This window comes from Furipterus horrens, unplaced genomic scaffold, assembly GCF_987537825.1.
Source record: "Furipterus horrens unplaced genomic scaffold, mFurHor1.1.pri manual_scaffold_17, whole genome shotgun sequence".
NCBI classification, from domain to species: domain Eukaryota; kingdom Metazoa; phylum Chordata; class Mammalia; order Chiroptera; family Furipteridae; genus Furipterus; species Furipterus horrens.
The window spans coordinates 33,125,072-33,140,300 of NW_028327187.1; the positions used below are offsets into that span (position 1 = coordinate 33,125,072).

General features: G+C 36.1%; 1 long non-coding RNA gene across 1 annotated transcript in view; it reads right to left on the reverse strand.

Annotated features, from left to right (window-relative positions):
* Nucleotides 1-3,689: 3,689 nt before the first annotated feature.
* LOC149990792 (uncharacterized) overlaps nucleotides 3,690-15,229 on the reverse strand; it is a 37,891-nt gene continuing 26,351 nt past the window's right edge. Inside the window, exon 3 of the long non-coding RNA XR_016508693.1 lies at nucleotides 3,690-3,771. This is a non-coding gene — a long non-coding RNA (uncharacterized LOC149990792). The remainder of the gene's footprint in view (nucleotides 3,772-15,229) is intronic.

Here is a 15,229-nt window from a genome sequence, read left to right on the forward strand (position 1 = left end):
GAAAATTTGAGTAAAGCTTATTTTCAGTAAACATTTTTTTAAAGGTTGCTATTAATTTATATTATATAATGCCAGCCATTGTTTTGATTATGGTATTTGGTGGATGAGAATTCATTGTTTTTATTGAATAGTTGAATTCTCATTGTACATGGTCCATTTCAATACTGTTAAACCACTGAGGTCTATAAATGCTAGAAATTGATAAATGAAAGATAGGAATAAGTTATTATCTTACAAAATATGGGACTATATTTTCATACTTGAGTTTCTATTCACTCTAACTAAAACAATATGTTCCATTGTTTAACATTCCAGAATCAGAAATATTGCATCAGCCATGTAGATGGAGAAAGCACTAGACTTTACAAGGGAATTTTAAAAGAAAAAGCTATTATCAAAGAACCATAAGGATAGATGTACACAGAAGTTGCAGAACATGCCAGATCAGAATTGACAGATTGCTGATAATAAAACTGAGCAACAGAAATTAAGACAATATTTTTTCCAATAGTTTTTTCAAGTCATATTTGTACTTATAGATGCTGACATGTTTTACATATATACTTAGTCAATTTCCAGGCATATGTCAGATGCCAAAGAATATAGAAGCTGGAACCCTGTTTAGGGTGAAACAAAACAAGGGAAATAAAGCCCTGGAAGAGGACACTTGGCAAAGTTTACTAGTTCCACAGGCACAGTGTCTTTTTCAGAAGAAAAGGGGGAACAATGTAGATTCTCTCTGGTCACCTTCCCAGGATCCAAACAATTAGCTTTCTGGGAATATTCTGCCTTGTTTTTTATCAGATGATTAAGAACCCTACTGGATACCTGAAACCTCGGATAGTACTGAACCCTATATATACTACGTTTTTTTTTTTTTTTTCCTATACATACATACCTTTTCTTTAAAAGGAGCACTTTAAGGCTTCTCTTTGGCATATCTGAACTGCCAGTATCACTGCTCTTGTGATTTGGGGCCATTGTTATATTAACAGTGACTTAAATACTAGCTCTTGATAACACAACAGTTGATAATTGAGAAGGCTACTAAATGACAAATAGACAAATAGCATATACAACTTAGATAAGATGGACAAAGGGATGATTTGTGTCCTGGCTGGACTGAGGAGGTCAGTGGGAGATTTCATCATACTATTCAGAACAGTGCATGATTTAAAATTTATGAATTATTTCTGGGGTTTTCCATTTAATATTTTCAGACTGTGGTTGACCATGGGTAACTGAAACTGTGGAAAGTGAAACCGCAGATAAGGGGGGTGAAATTGTATAGCTTTGATCAGATTCCTGAAGGAATATATTACCCCCAAAACTTAACCATCATTGATTGAGTGTCCATATATACCTAGTGACTTGTGCTTGACTTTGGAGATACAAAGGCATAGAGTAATGACGATTATAATATTTATAGTTCCTTACACAGAATCACACATTGCAGTTCTTACAAAACTACTTTCATACAAGGTTCTATTCTTGAAGGGATTATATTTCAATTGGGACAAAAAACATACACTTCAATAGTTTCAAATATTTATTAAAGTTTCTATTTGCCAGGCTCTGTTCTGAGCACGTGAGAAACAACAGTCAGTAAAACAAAAATCTCTGCCCTAGAATATTATTTTACATTCTACATTTAACAACTGTGAAACATTAGTAAAGTTCAAAAGAAATATATACTATTATGCAAAGTGAATAGCAAAATGCCTACAGGGTGCAGAGTAAAGAACTTCCATTTAAAGCTCTACTCTTAAAAGGAGCACTGCGGTATATATAAGAAATACCCTCCCTTGCACACCGCTTCTAATTTTCAGATAATGTTAAGAAATCAAGTTTGAAACTTTCCTGGCCACTGAATCCCCTTATTATAATATCTGGTCTATTTATTTTTTAAATGTTATTGTATTGTATTTTTTCCCATTACCATTTAGTCCCCATATACCTCCTTCCCCCACCGATCACCACACTGTTATGAGTCCTTTTTCCTTTTTGCTCAACTCCTCCACCCCCTAACTTGCTCCCCCTTAGCTGTCATCTTGCTCTCTATTCAAGACAAAATCCTGGAGGTGAAAGAGATGATTTATTTTTTTCTTGCCTGTTCCCTAGAATAATACATTATTTCATAGTGATACAATCTTAGACCATGTATATTATGGTCTATTCCTATTTGAGTTTTATGCCCTGCTGGCACTGTACCTAGTACAAGTGGTAAACAAAGCAATACCATTTTCTCTCTCTAATTAATCAGAAGGTAGCAATTTATTTTTAGGAGCACTGACAATAAGATGCACACATTTATTTAAGTTGTGAATAATACCAAGAAAAAAAGCATTAGCTGACAAAGCCTAAGAAATTGGATGGTGATATACATTAAACTATGCAAATGAAAGCAATTTTAGTTAAACATATTAATTATTCAATATGTAGTTTCTATGTTCTTAAAAGAAATTCATGCTTGAGAAAGAAAAGCTGATATGGTAAAATATTATGATAATATTTAATTTTAATATTCTATTACTAAATATTCTTACTAGTGGACTTCCTATCTTTTGGTCTGGACTAGTTAGTCTGCCTCATGTAAACTAGAGTACAGAATTCCCATTTGTTCCTTTTATAGGCTGTTTGGTAATCAGAGAGAAAATCTCTTATCCTTTGTCATAGACTATACCCCTTATCAGTCACTGAGCAAATGCATGCATTTAGGGGAATGTAGAGGGCTCAATACAGAGTATCCCATTGTCTAGAAGAGAAAAAACACTTCTAATAAATGAGCCACAAATGCCATCTTCATATACAAAATGCAGCGTATATTGTCTTTGTATCATGGCCACGACTATGAGATTGCCAGAACCCTTACCATTCTTATTCTTTCTGCCGACCCCTCTTCTGCATAGAGTATGTATTCATTTAGCTCTGAATTCTCAATTCCTGATACTACAGAAGTTATTAGTCTTTTCTCTAAGGGTCAGAATGGGTTCTGGCAAATCATAAAACTGATGTTCTGGGAAGAATTGCTGTAATTGCTGTTCTAACAGTTCTTTGTGCCTTTGTATCTATGGAGGGCAGGACAATTTTCCCTTTACTAATTGTATTTCCTTCTCCTCAGAGTGCCAATTTCATTCAGTAGGACTATTCTAAAACGATTCTTCAGAAAATGATTTCTGTCATTCTTTTAATATCTAATTCTTATGGAGCTCCCGATGCAGGTTCTCGGTGCTGCCTTCTGTCTGACACACAAACAGCGTTTCCTCTTCTCCATTTTCATATCTTTGATGTATGTGCTCCCTACTAGAAAAGCTATCTACTTTTGCTTTAATTCTCATCCCTTTATCTGTTGTTACCTTTAGGTCTATCATGAAATCACTTTAAATCCAATAAATATAAACGTTTTAAACGTACTCAGTTCTGAGAGTGAGAAAAATGTATTACTGAGAACCTGGCTCTGTCAGAACCCACCTAACATGGCCTCGAGACACCTCAGTCCCACTAAAGCTGAAGAACCAGAGGTAAGAGCCCCCAACTCAGCACTTCAGATGAACTCAGTATGGAATAAATGACCACTATGGCTCCTCTCCAGCCGCTCAGATTCGCAGAGCAGTCTGCTCAGGCTGCCATAATGAAATACCACTGACTGTATGGGTCAAAGAACAGAAATATATTTTCTCACAGTCTGGAGATTGAAAGTCCGATGATTAAGGTACCAGCAGGGTTGATTCCTCTTGAGCGTTCTCTTCCTGTCTTTCTGTAGATGGCCACCTTGTCATTATGTCGTGGAGAGAGAGAGAGAGAGAGAGAGAGAGAGAGAGAGAGAGAGAGAGAAGAGAGAGAGAGAAAGGAGAGACAGAGAGAGAGAGAGAGAGAGAGAGAGAGAGAGAGAGAGAGAGAGAGAGAGAGAGAGAGAGAGAGAAAGGAGAGAGAGAGAGAGGAGAGAGAGAGAGAGAGAGAGAGAGAGAGAGAGAGAGAGAGAGAGAGAGAGAGAGAGAGAGAGATCTTTAGTGTCTAATTCTAATTCCTCTTCTTAAATGGCTATACCAGTCCCATCAAATTAGGGCCCCACCCTTATGTCCTCATTTAAACTTAATTACTTCCTTAAAGTCTTATCTCCAAATACAGTCAGGATGAGAGTTAAAGCTTCAACATACGAAATTGGGGGAGACAAAATTCAGTGCATAACAGCACTATTCTCCTCTCTTTGAATCTCTATTGTGAACATTCAGTTCTCAATCCCCCTCCTCTCCACAGTATAACTGACCTTGGCACGACTTTTGAGTGACTTAATTGTACTTAACTTTTCATCCTGTTGTCTCTATATTCCTGGTTCTTGGTCCCTTTGCATCCATGTTTCAGGTACCACTTTTGTAAATCTTACTGTGTATTTAGAATATTCAATGAGTTGTCTCCCCAGCTCTTTGCTAAGAAAAGAGCCTTTTCTAAGAAATAATATAATGATTTTCATTTGATAGTAATGTTCTAGTTGAATTCCTTTACAGATTGGTAAACCTTACCCACACAATCAGTCACTGTAACACTAAATTCCAATCAGCAGGCCCTGATCTGTCCTGCCTCACTCCTGTGAATTCCACATAAACATCAAACAAATCATGTAACTTATAGTTTTCTTTGTTTATTTTTAATAACTAAAGTCCTACTGCTATTCAGTGGTGATGCATAAAGATTACTAGATCAGTGTTTTTAAACTTATTTTTATTTAAGTTACAGTTGATATAAATCATATATTGGTTATATTAATTTCAGGTGTATAACATAGTGATTCAACATTATTATAGCTTACAATGGGATCACCCCACTAATTCTAGTAATCCTCTGTCACCATATAAACTTAATCACAAGTTCAGGATTTTTAAAAGGTGAAAGGAAGTTATTTTTAACACTGAAACTGAATGTAAGAGCTGAGGTTAATCACTGACAACACTATCACCAGGTTCAAGTTAATTAATTTTTTCATGCCTTTTATTAAATTTTAATATATCATTGAGCCCCATCAATTATGTTTTCTTTAAATTGAGCCATATACATCAGATGATACTTCTCACACTCTAAATGCTTATGTAACAAAATAAGTGTCTTCATGGTTTAGTGATATCATTTCTTCCATAACAGTTTTAGGCCTCTTTCACTACCAAGTTTTATGAAAATTCCAGGTAACTGCCTTAGAGTTTTGAGGAGTCGTGGTGGGATGTGTAAAGAAGAGAAAGTATTTCTAGTGAGAAAAAGAATCCTCTGAAGAACTTTGTACACCAGAGAATCCCAAAGAGAGAATTGAAATTGATGTCTCTTGGGCAAAACATCTCATATAGCCACAGGCAAAATTCTACCGACCTATCTGAACACATCTAGCTGATGAGAGACTATGTTGCTTGAGATTCTTTTGTATTCCCAAATGTGCTTAACTTAGATTTCTATATCCTTTGTGTTTTCAGTAGAAATGCTCCAGGAAGAATTACAGTGATTTAAAAATAGATACTTGCCACACTTTTCTTCCCATATTTCGGTGGCAACTGACTGCAGGTTATTTGAGGAGTTTGAATTCCAAATTATTCTAAACCTGCATTGAAAACACGGAAACAAAAATCTGTGACTTCTGTGTGTTCATTGCTATTATATAGCACCTGAAAATCAGAATACGATATGAGTCTGTTGCAAAATTCTGAAAAAAATCAGAGCTTGATGTTTCAGTGTCTAAATGACTGTCGAATGCTAAAGGATGAATAAAATTTATTTTCAAAATTACTGTTTCTTTATAGCATATTATTGCTTGAATTGAAAAGATTTTTAAAATAACACATGTTACAAGAAGATTGCAGTGCCAAATCCTTCTTGTGTGGATTATTTTTCTCCTCTTAATGTTTTCTACATTGATTTTTAAAAAATATTTTATTTATTTACTTTTAGAGAGAGAGGAAGGAAGGGAGAAAGAAAAGGAGAGAAACATTAGTGTATGGTTGCCTTTCCCATGACCCCAACTGGGGACCTGGCCCGCAACCCAGGCATGTGCCTTGACTGGGAATCCAACCAGTGACATTTTGATTGGTAGGCTGGTGCTAAACCCACTGAGCCACCTCAGCTGGGGCTCCACATTGATTTTTAAAATCATATATACACAGCTTGTAAATTTTGTAAAAAATGTATAAAGGAAAAAAATGGTCTTTTTGTAAACCTACCATCTTCAGACACTTACTGTTATCACTTCAACCAACATCTTTCCAAATAATTCTATAAATTTCATATAGTTGAAATATACTATATGACTTTTATGTCCGTTTAAGTTAAGATTATACCATAAGTATCTCATTATGTTATTTAAAATTTTTAAATATAATAGTAAATGGCTATGTAATATCCTAAGGACGTTCCACAAATTTATAAACATTGTTCTAATGTTAAGAGTTTAAGTTGCTCCTAATTTTCAATTAAGTAACACTATAATAAGCATGTTGATACTTAAATTTCTGTGCAATTTTATCAATATTTCCTCAGGGTAAATGTCTAGATGTGAAACTATTGAATGAATAAAAAATTGTTTCTTTGAAACAAGAAAACAGAATGCTGAGGTTTCCTAACCTCTTTGTGTTTGCAGATATCTCTGAGAAACTGATAGAAATGTTACCCTCTTCCAGAAAATGCTAATAATTACATTGTTTTTTACATAAAAATAATTTTTAAAAAATATCTTTCTCTCACTCATAAAAATATTTAACTTTTAAAAATAAAACAAAAAACAAATTTTTATTTTCCTCAGAAATGCATTTCAATGAGAATATCTTTGTTTTAAATAAGAATTTAAAATTTAGATATTTAGATGTCAACACATGCAAGTCACCAAATGATTTTTGATGGCCACAAGTGTTAAAAACTCTGACTAACAAAATTATATAGAATAACAATTTGAATCAGGCAGCTTTGCCAGATGAGAGTAAATTTGTGTCAGTGAGCCTCAGAATTCTCTAAAATTTTTCCATTTGAAAGCGTGTCCTGACATGTCCTTTATTCTCAAGCAAATAAAAACACCTTTTGTTAGAATTTCCATTGTTAATACCGTCCATTTTACTAAGGGAAGGTTTGTAAATCCATGCTTCACTTTCAACATCACCTGAACAAGATCTTCAAACTATTTTCATAATGGCTTTAAGTATGCACACATTTCTGCCCATAGAGAAATTGACCAAGCTTTGGCAATCAAGCTCTATCCAGCAGAAAGAGTTTCTCCAAGTTTACGAAGTTTGAAGAGTTGCCTGCTGCCAATCCCCTACCCTAGAATAGAAAGCTTTGCATAAACAAAAACAAAAACAATAAAACTTGTAAAAATTTCCCCTGGCAACCATAATGGTGATTGCAGGACCTTGATTTCTCTTATCTGCATGGCCAAAAATCATTAACTAAGCCAAACTATCATTCCGTAAGTAATAAATAAATAATGTTAACTTAAAGTTTTTTAAATTCTTACCTGAGGACATGCTTATCGATTTTAGGGGCAGGGGAGGGAGAGAGAGGGAGGGAAACATCTGCTCTCACAAGCACCCAGACCGGGACCAAATCTGCAGCTCAGGAATGTGCCCTGATCAAGAATTGAACCTGTGACCCTTTGGTTTATGGGATGACACTCCAGTCAACCGAATTACACCAGCCAGGACTAACTTTAAGTATTTTTATCAAGCACTTTAGGGTTTTTTTTAAACCAGCAAAATTCTGTATAGGCAAAATCTTCAAATTCTATTCCCATGTCTTCACAAAGCCTATTTTGAAAAAGGTGATTCAAGGCTCAGGCTTTCTGGAAGTTGACAAATTCTAGAATTTCATAGGTCTAGCAAAAAAGGACTGAAGGGGATAAGTTTTCTTGCGCCAATCTGCAAGGGTACCACAAAGATGACAATTTGGCTTTATTGTGACAGTGTATGTAGAGATTGGGCTTACTGTAGAGCGAATGTTTGTGTCTCTCCAAAATTCATATGTTGAAATCTAATCTCTAGTGTGATGGTATTTGGAGATGGTGTCATTGGGAGGAGATTGGGTCATGAGAACAGAGCTCTCATGAATGGAATTAGTGCTCTTATAAATACCCCTCTGAGAACGTCTTTGCCCCTTCTGCCGTGTGAAGGTACAGCAAGATGGTAGCTATCTCTCACCAGACACTGAACCTCACCAGAAGCAGAATCTGCTAGTGCTTTGATCTTGGACTTACCAGTCTCTAACAATGTGAGAAATAAATTTCTGTTGTTTGTAAGCCACCAGTCTATTGTACTATGGAATGCCAGATATATAGTCAAGCATTGCAGATACTTCAACTGTATCAAAGACTATAGTACTCTCCCTTTATCTGCTGTTTCACTTGCTGTGGTTTCAGTTACCTGAAGCCAACTTCAGCCTTAAAATATTACATGGAAAATGTAAGAAATAAAATAATTCATGTTTCAAATTGCAAGCTGTACTGAGTAGCATGTTGAAATCTCATGTAGTTCTGCTCCTTCTCTCCTGGGATGTGAACCATCTCCTTGTCCAGTGTATTCAAGCTGTCTATGCTCCTTACCCATAGCTGCCTCAGTTATCAGAGAGAGGACATCTACATAAATATTATTACAGTATATTGTTCTAATTATTCTATTTGATTGTTGTTAATCTCTTACTGTTCTTAATTTAGAAAATTAAACTTTATCATATGTATGTATGTATAGGAAAACACATAGTATACATAGGGTTCAGTACTATCCGTGGTTTCAGACATCACTAGGGGTCTTGAACATATCCCCTTGTGGATAAGGGGGAACTGCTGTACCAAGCAAAACCATCTTAGTTTTGCTTGGCAAATAACTTTTATTTTAAGACACCAACAGCATTTTAGTTTTTAAAAGGGGCTCAGAAAACAGGAATTCTTTTATGGCATTAGCGTGCATTGAACATAAATACTAGATACAGTCTACACGGAGAGATAATGAGTGGTGCTGTCCAGTTCCAGTTCTTGCTGGCGGCAAATATTTGAGCCGCCTATTTCTTCATGTCCCATTTCAAAATACTAAGAAAAATCATCAATTATGGAGTCAATGGATTTGACAGAAACACTGCCTGAATTTTCTTTTTTTTTTTTCTTTCTCTAAGTCACAATCCAGTTCAGCCTTTTCCAGAGCACCAAATATCTCAGAGTATATGTGGTGTTTTTTTTTGGTTGGCAATGTGACAAGCAATCTTATAGGAAAATACTAGAAAGCTTTTGTGTTGAGGCAAATTCAAGTCTTGGTTATATTTCCTTGTGTTTTTAAATTCAATTTTCTTTAAAAAAAATTTACATTGATGGCTTCAAGTTTCCGTTGACAAAATCTTCTATCAATGGAAAGCATTACGGCTTTGTGTCACATCATAGTCAGTAATGAAAATAAAACCAATATATATCTTAAGTATTTTATTTTAACACATTATTTTAATTTTTTGGCATTTTCCAACTTAGGCTTGGGAAGATAACTACAATATGTCCTTTTTTATGAACTAAGTTTTAATTTGAACCAACATAAAATTATATGACAAGTCAGACCATTGTAATATTACCTGATAGTGAAATTTCATTCCACCCCATGGTTAATAATATAATATGGATAAGATAGTCCAACACAATTTTCAAAATGAGGGGCAAAATGTACACACATACACACGTAAGTATACAATTCTATTGATACATCTACAGATACACATATATACTTCATACCTAATCACACTTAATAAGATTATTTGAATACAGTTTTTCACACAACTTCTAAAGTAATGGGAAAATTATTGAAGTTATATAGATATAGTTTACACATGTTTATATATGCATATGTATGTATATACATGTATGCATACACACACATGCACTTTTACCCTGTTAACAGTTCATGATAACTGCTATACAGCTTAATAAGTCCTATGAACATGACTATATAATGGAGATGACAAACTATGGGTGTTCATCATGAGGACCTAGATTCATTACCTAAATCAGCAGACTCTATAAATTCAGAGGATGAGTAATCCTTTCTATAAAAGTTCCACCAAAAGTAGAGTACTTTTTCAAAACTACAGATGTTTCCATCCGTTTTCATTGGTTAGAACTGTGTAACAGTAAAAGTGTCATAGTTTTTGTATTCGATCATATTTAGCAATGAAGGGAAGTCAATCTGGACTTAAACATTGTTGTGCTTTTTTACTTTGGAAGTTTTCTAACTTAAGCCAGCTTCATTGTACACAAAAGCAATCATCCATGCTTATAATAACTGGATGCATTTTCTTTTATTTCTAACAAGGGAAATAATTCTAGATGTCATAATGTGGCAATAATTAGGATCATATACTGATGGCACTCGTTTAGCAGGCAGTGCCACCTATATTCATCAGAATAGGCAAGGCTGATGTTGCAGTAACAAATAATCATGTCTTAAAAGCCTATCACAGAAAAGGTTTATTTCTTATTCTTACAAAGTCCTGTGTGGGTTGGGGTAACTCTTCAGGACAGATTTCCTCCATATCATGATGATTCTTACAATAATTAGACTAGGCTGCTGTAATGATTTGACTCAACTATTTTAAGAGAGGGTTCCACAATTGTCAAAGAAAAGAAGTGAGAGCTGAGATTGAGTACTATGTTATAAGTGTTTCAGCCCAGTAGTAACACACACCATATCTGCTCAGCCTTTTGACCACAAAGAAGCACATGGCTCCACTACCTGAGGAAGCTGGGAAGTATAGCCTTACAATTAATTCTTCAGAGGAGAAAGGGACTGGATATTGGTGAGTCACAATAATGTCTACTGCATCATTGTAAACTCTCTTAGAATGAAGTAATACCTTAATAATATTCTTCAAACAAGTAGGAAGCAAACCAAAGACACCATAAGGATCTCTTGGACCCTAGTTAAAGACTCTTGATTTATGTTCTAAAAGGGGGATAGTTAATTTTTACGAACCAGGGGTATGGACTTGGGGGGGATTGCTGGGGGAGGGGGGTGCTGGGTGGAGGGGAGCAAGGGGGAGAAAATTGGAACTGTTGTAACAATATAATCAATAAAAAACATTTTAAAAAAATAAAAATAAAACATAGCTGAATTTTGCATTAAAAAAAATAAAAAAATAAAAGGTATAAATCCAACTTTCACTCAACTGATTCCAGTAAGGAGCACAATCGTTTATTGGATTTAACGTGAATTTTGTGTTCAACTTTCAACACCATCACCATTTGCTAATTCTGAGGGTGTGTTTTTGGACTAATGACTTAATATCTTTGGTCACTGATTTTCTCATCCTTAGAATGAGGATGATAATGCCTAAGCTTCTAAGGTAGTTTTGAAGAGTTAATGAGATAACATGGAAAATGAACTAGCACTATCTCTGGCATACAAGATTCTAATGAAAACTAGTTATTTTCTCTGTCTCCTCTTCCTTCTTCCCTTCACCTTTCTATTTAGTGGGTACAAGACTGAACTCTGAAAATACAGTTAGCTGGTGCTGGTGTAATCTTGGGAAAATTAATTAAATCTTTCTGAGCTTCAGTGTCCTCATCTATAAAATAAAGGTCAATATAGTACCTACCTCACAGGATTTTTAGGAGGATTATATAAGGTGCATAGAATATTTAACAGATTTTTCAATAAATGTTAGCAATTATTATTATAATCATTATCATTATTGACAATGCAACATGTTTGCAATTTCACATCAGAAGTTTGGCCTGGTTGAGCCAAGCTTTGCGGAACACATTTTTTAGTTATTCGAAATATAATCTATGGGCCAGCAGAAATGGCATAACTTAGGAGCTTGTTAGAAATGCAGACTCAGACCTTGCTCCAAACGTAATTACAGAATCAGAATCTATAGTTTGAAAATATTCCCAGGTGATTCTTATGTACATTGAAGATTGAGAAACACTGCCCTAATATATACGGAGGTTGAATTTTTTCTTATGATGTAAGTATTACCAGAGTAGTGGCAAACAGGACATCTGGGAAGATAACACAAGGTTTTGGAAAGAGTATCAGATTAAGAGTAAGTAAATCAGTGTTTAAATTCTAAGTCTTCTACTGATAAGCTGATTGACCTCATACAAGTTTTGGATTCATGTTAGTTCTTTCCCTCATTTATAAAATAAAACAATTAAGCTCTACCTGTGGTTCTTAACCAGGAAGACACATCAGAATTAATAGAGGGAGCTATTACAAAATCTCTGACCAGCCTGAGACATGAAGATTCATTATGTCTGTCATGGCATCAGAACTAGGGCCAGTTGCCTTTGTCTAGAGATCTCCAGAGGTGGGAGGAGTCATTACTTGGAGAAGGTAAGGCAGGAAAGTCACAACGGGGAAAAAAACTTCAAGCTCTATGCCTCCCCTTTTCTTTCCTGGATGGAACGTCTCAGACTTAAATTTTATTGACCACCTGTTTCCTGTTTTCCCCTCCCCAATTTCCTGTAGTTAAAACAAAAACAGATCTCAACCACATTTAGCAGCCATATTGACTAAAAGTGACCCACAGGGCTGTTTTTATACACACACACACACACACACATACACACACATATGTGTGTCTATATATATTTCATTTTTTATTTTAGAGTAAGGGGAAAGGAAGGAGAAAGAGAGGGAGAGAAACATCAATGCGAGAGAAAAACATCAGTCTGGCTACCTTCCACATGCACCCCAACTGGGGACAGAACCACAACCTAAGCATGTGCCTCAACTGGGAGTGCAGCCAGAGACCCTTTGGTTAGAGGGACCACACTCAACCAACTGAATGACACTGGCCGGGGCTGTAATATATTTATAATAAATTTGCACTGAGGTTTTGGGACCAATCTGCACACCTCGTTCCCCCCTAATCTCCACGACAGTTCCAGAAGGACCAAAATAGAAATCACTATTTGGAGAGGAGGGACAAGGACAAGCCCAGTTGGCAGTCACCCCACTCCAGCATCAGAAACAAAGACCACCCTATCTCCTCTATGCACTCATCCCCCATGTTTAATTAAAACCTTCTACTCAGACCCCGTCAGGACGTCTCATCTCCGCGGTGACCTGCTCTCATTTCCTGAGCATGTACTTTTGCTTTACTCTACTGTGCTTTGCTAAATGTTTCCATCTCATTTTCCAATCCTCTTTTGTGCAGTGACAAGAACCTAGACCCCGATATCAGTATGGAGTAGGCTCTCCCTTGGCCTCCCTGGGTGCCACCCGGCATCAGGGGGACACCTGTAAGATTGCCTCAGAGAACAGCAGAGAGTGGGAACCTGGAAGCCAACATGCAACAGGCAACAGACATTAAAAGTACTCTGCAGCACCCTGGCTGGTGTTTCAGTGGGTTGGAACATCAGCTTGTGCACCAAAAAGTTTGTACATTCTATACCCAGTCAGGGCACATACCTAGGTTGTGCATTCAATCCCTGGTTGGAAGAAACCAATTGATATTTCTCTCTCCCACCAATGTTTCTCTCTCTCTCCCCCTCCCTCTCTCCCTCCTTTCTTCTCTCTCTAAAAGCAATAAACAAATTCTCAGGTGAGGATTATAAGTAAGTAATTAAGTAAGTAAGTAAATAAATAGTGCTCTGGTGCAAGGACATAGCCCCTCAACAGGGCAAGCCGAAGAGCTACTATGATCAGTGTTCTTGTGGAAACAAAAGAAATTATGTACAGAAAGTGCTTAGCGTAGAGCCTGGCACAGAATAGACTCTATAAACCCCTCTGTTCTGTTTCCCTGCTTAAGGAAGTTCCTAATTCATTCCAGAGGGATCTATCTGATTTCCAAATGGCACACCCCACTCCAACTTTTAGGTACAACAAACTGGATATTCTTAAACGGAAAAATGTAGTTAGTAATGTTGACAATTAAAAGATAATAAACATGTTTCACCTTATTAAGCAATAGAGTTCTGATGTAATACTGACGAGAATGTAGGGAGTCCTTTATAAAAAGGTATTAAGAATTTCAAGACAGTGATGGCAGAGCATTACACCCAGTGTGAGGACCTTCTGGGCACTGGGCCCTGTGTCAATGCACAGGTCACATAGTCTGTGAGATTAAAAGAACCCTGGACTTGAGGTCTTAAGACCTGTAAAAAATATGCTGTGTATTGGCAACTTATTCCCTGCTTGATGTAAATCCAATCACCTTACTTCTCTGGGCCTTAATTTCCACACATGTAAAAGCAGCTCTGATAGTCTGACTCTGTGCACACTTGGAGTTTCCTAGAAAATACGTTGCTGAACTTTTCATTCCATTGAATGCATTTTTAAATGAAATTGGGCCCATGAAACAAATTCATTCAGGATTTTATTTCCCACCCTGACCTGTCTTTATATAATGTGTGTTATTCACCATAGAAACAAGGCAACATAGGGCTGATATACCTAATAAAAATAAAAAATGTTTTTTCCAGTATCTGAGAGCAGAAAGTTCAGATTTTCAGGTAAAAATAATAAGGCTTATTGTGAGTTGCTGTGCAAGGAGATGCAGGTTCCAGCACTCTACTGGGATAATTGGACATATTTGTGTGGAAAAACAGTAGAGATAAACACCAAGTGTGATGATACTATGCTCGTGTTATCTGGACTCATCTCAATTATCTGAAATATTTGGTCTTACTGTTTCCTATTACATTTAGCTTTCTCTAGAGTAAAAGAGGGACTGCTTCAAAGATACAAGGCTATATGAATGTTCATCCTCCTTCTTATTATAAAAGACCTTCACTCCATAAAGTAAAGAGAGGGAGAATTTTGAAAAGTACCAGTGAGACACAAGCTTAGCATGTGTGACCAAGATTAATTCAAAATTACTAGAAGGGAGACAGGAAAGAAATAAATTAATCCATACCCCCTGCAAAGGATTAAAAAAAGTGAGCAAAACGCTTGATTAAAAAAAAAAATCTCCAAGTCAAAAAGACTATTTGAACAAAAGCACCACTTGAATAAGATGAAATAAAATACCCCAGGCATAACAGAAATGGTATCCACTGGAAACCTAATGTTCCCCAAAGAAGAAAACTCCCCTGAAATTCAGAACAAAGATAAAGGCATAAAGAATCAAAGTGCACATTAAGAATATTAAATTCTACTAAGTGAACAAAGTGCTTGATTCATAAACAAGCACAGTAAGGAAGCTCTCTACCGAGTATTGTGTTCTGCTGGAAAATGCAGGCAGCGAGCACATTCAAACAGGCACACATGGCCATACACAGACCAGCACC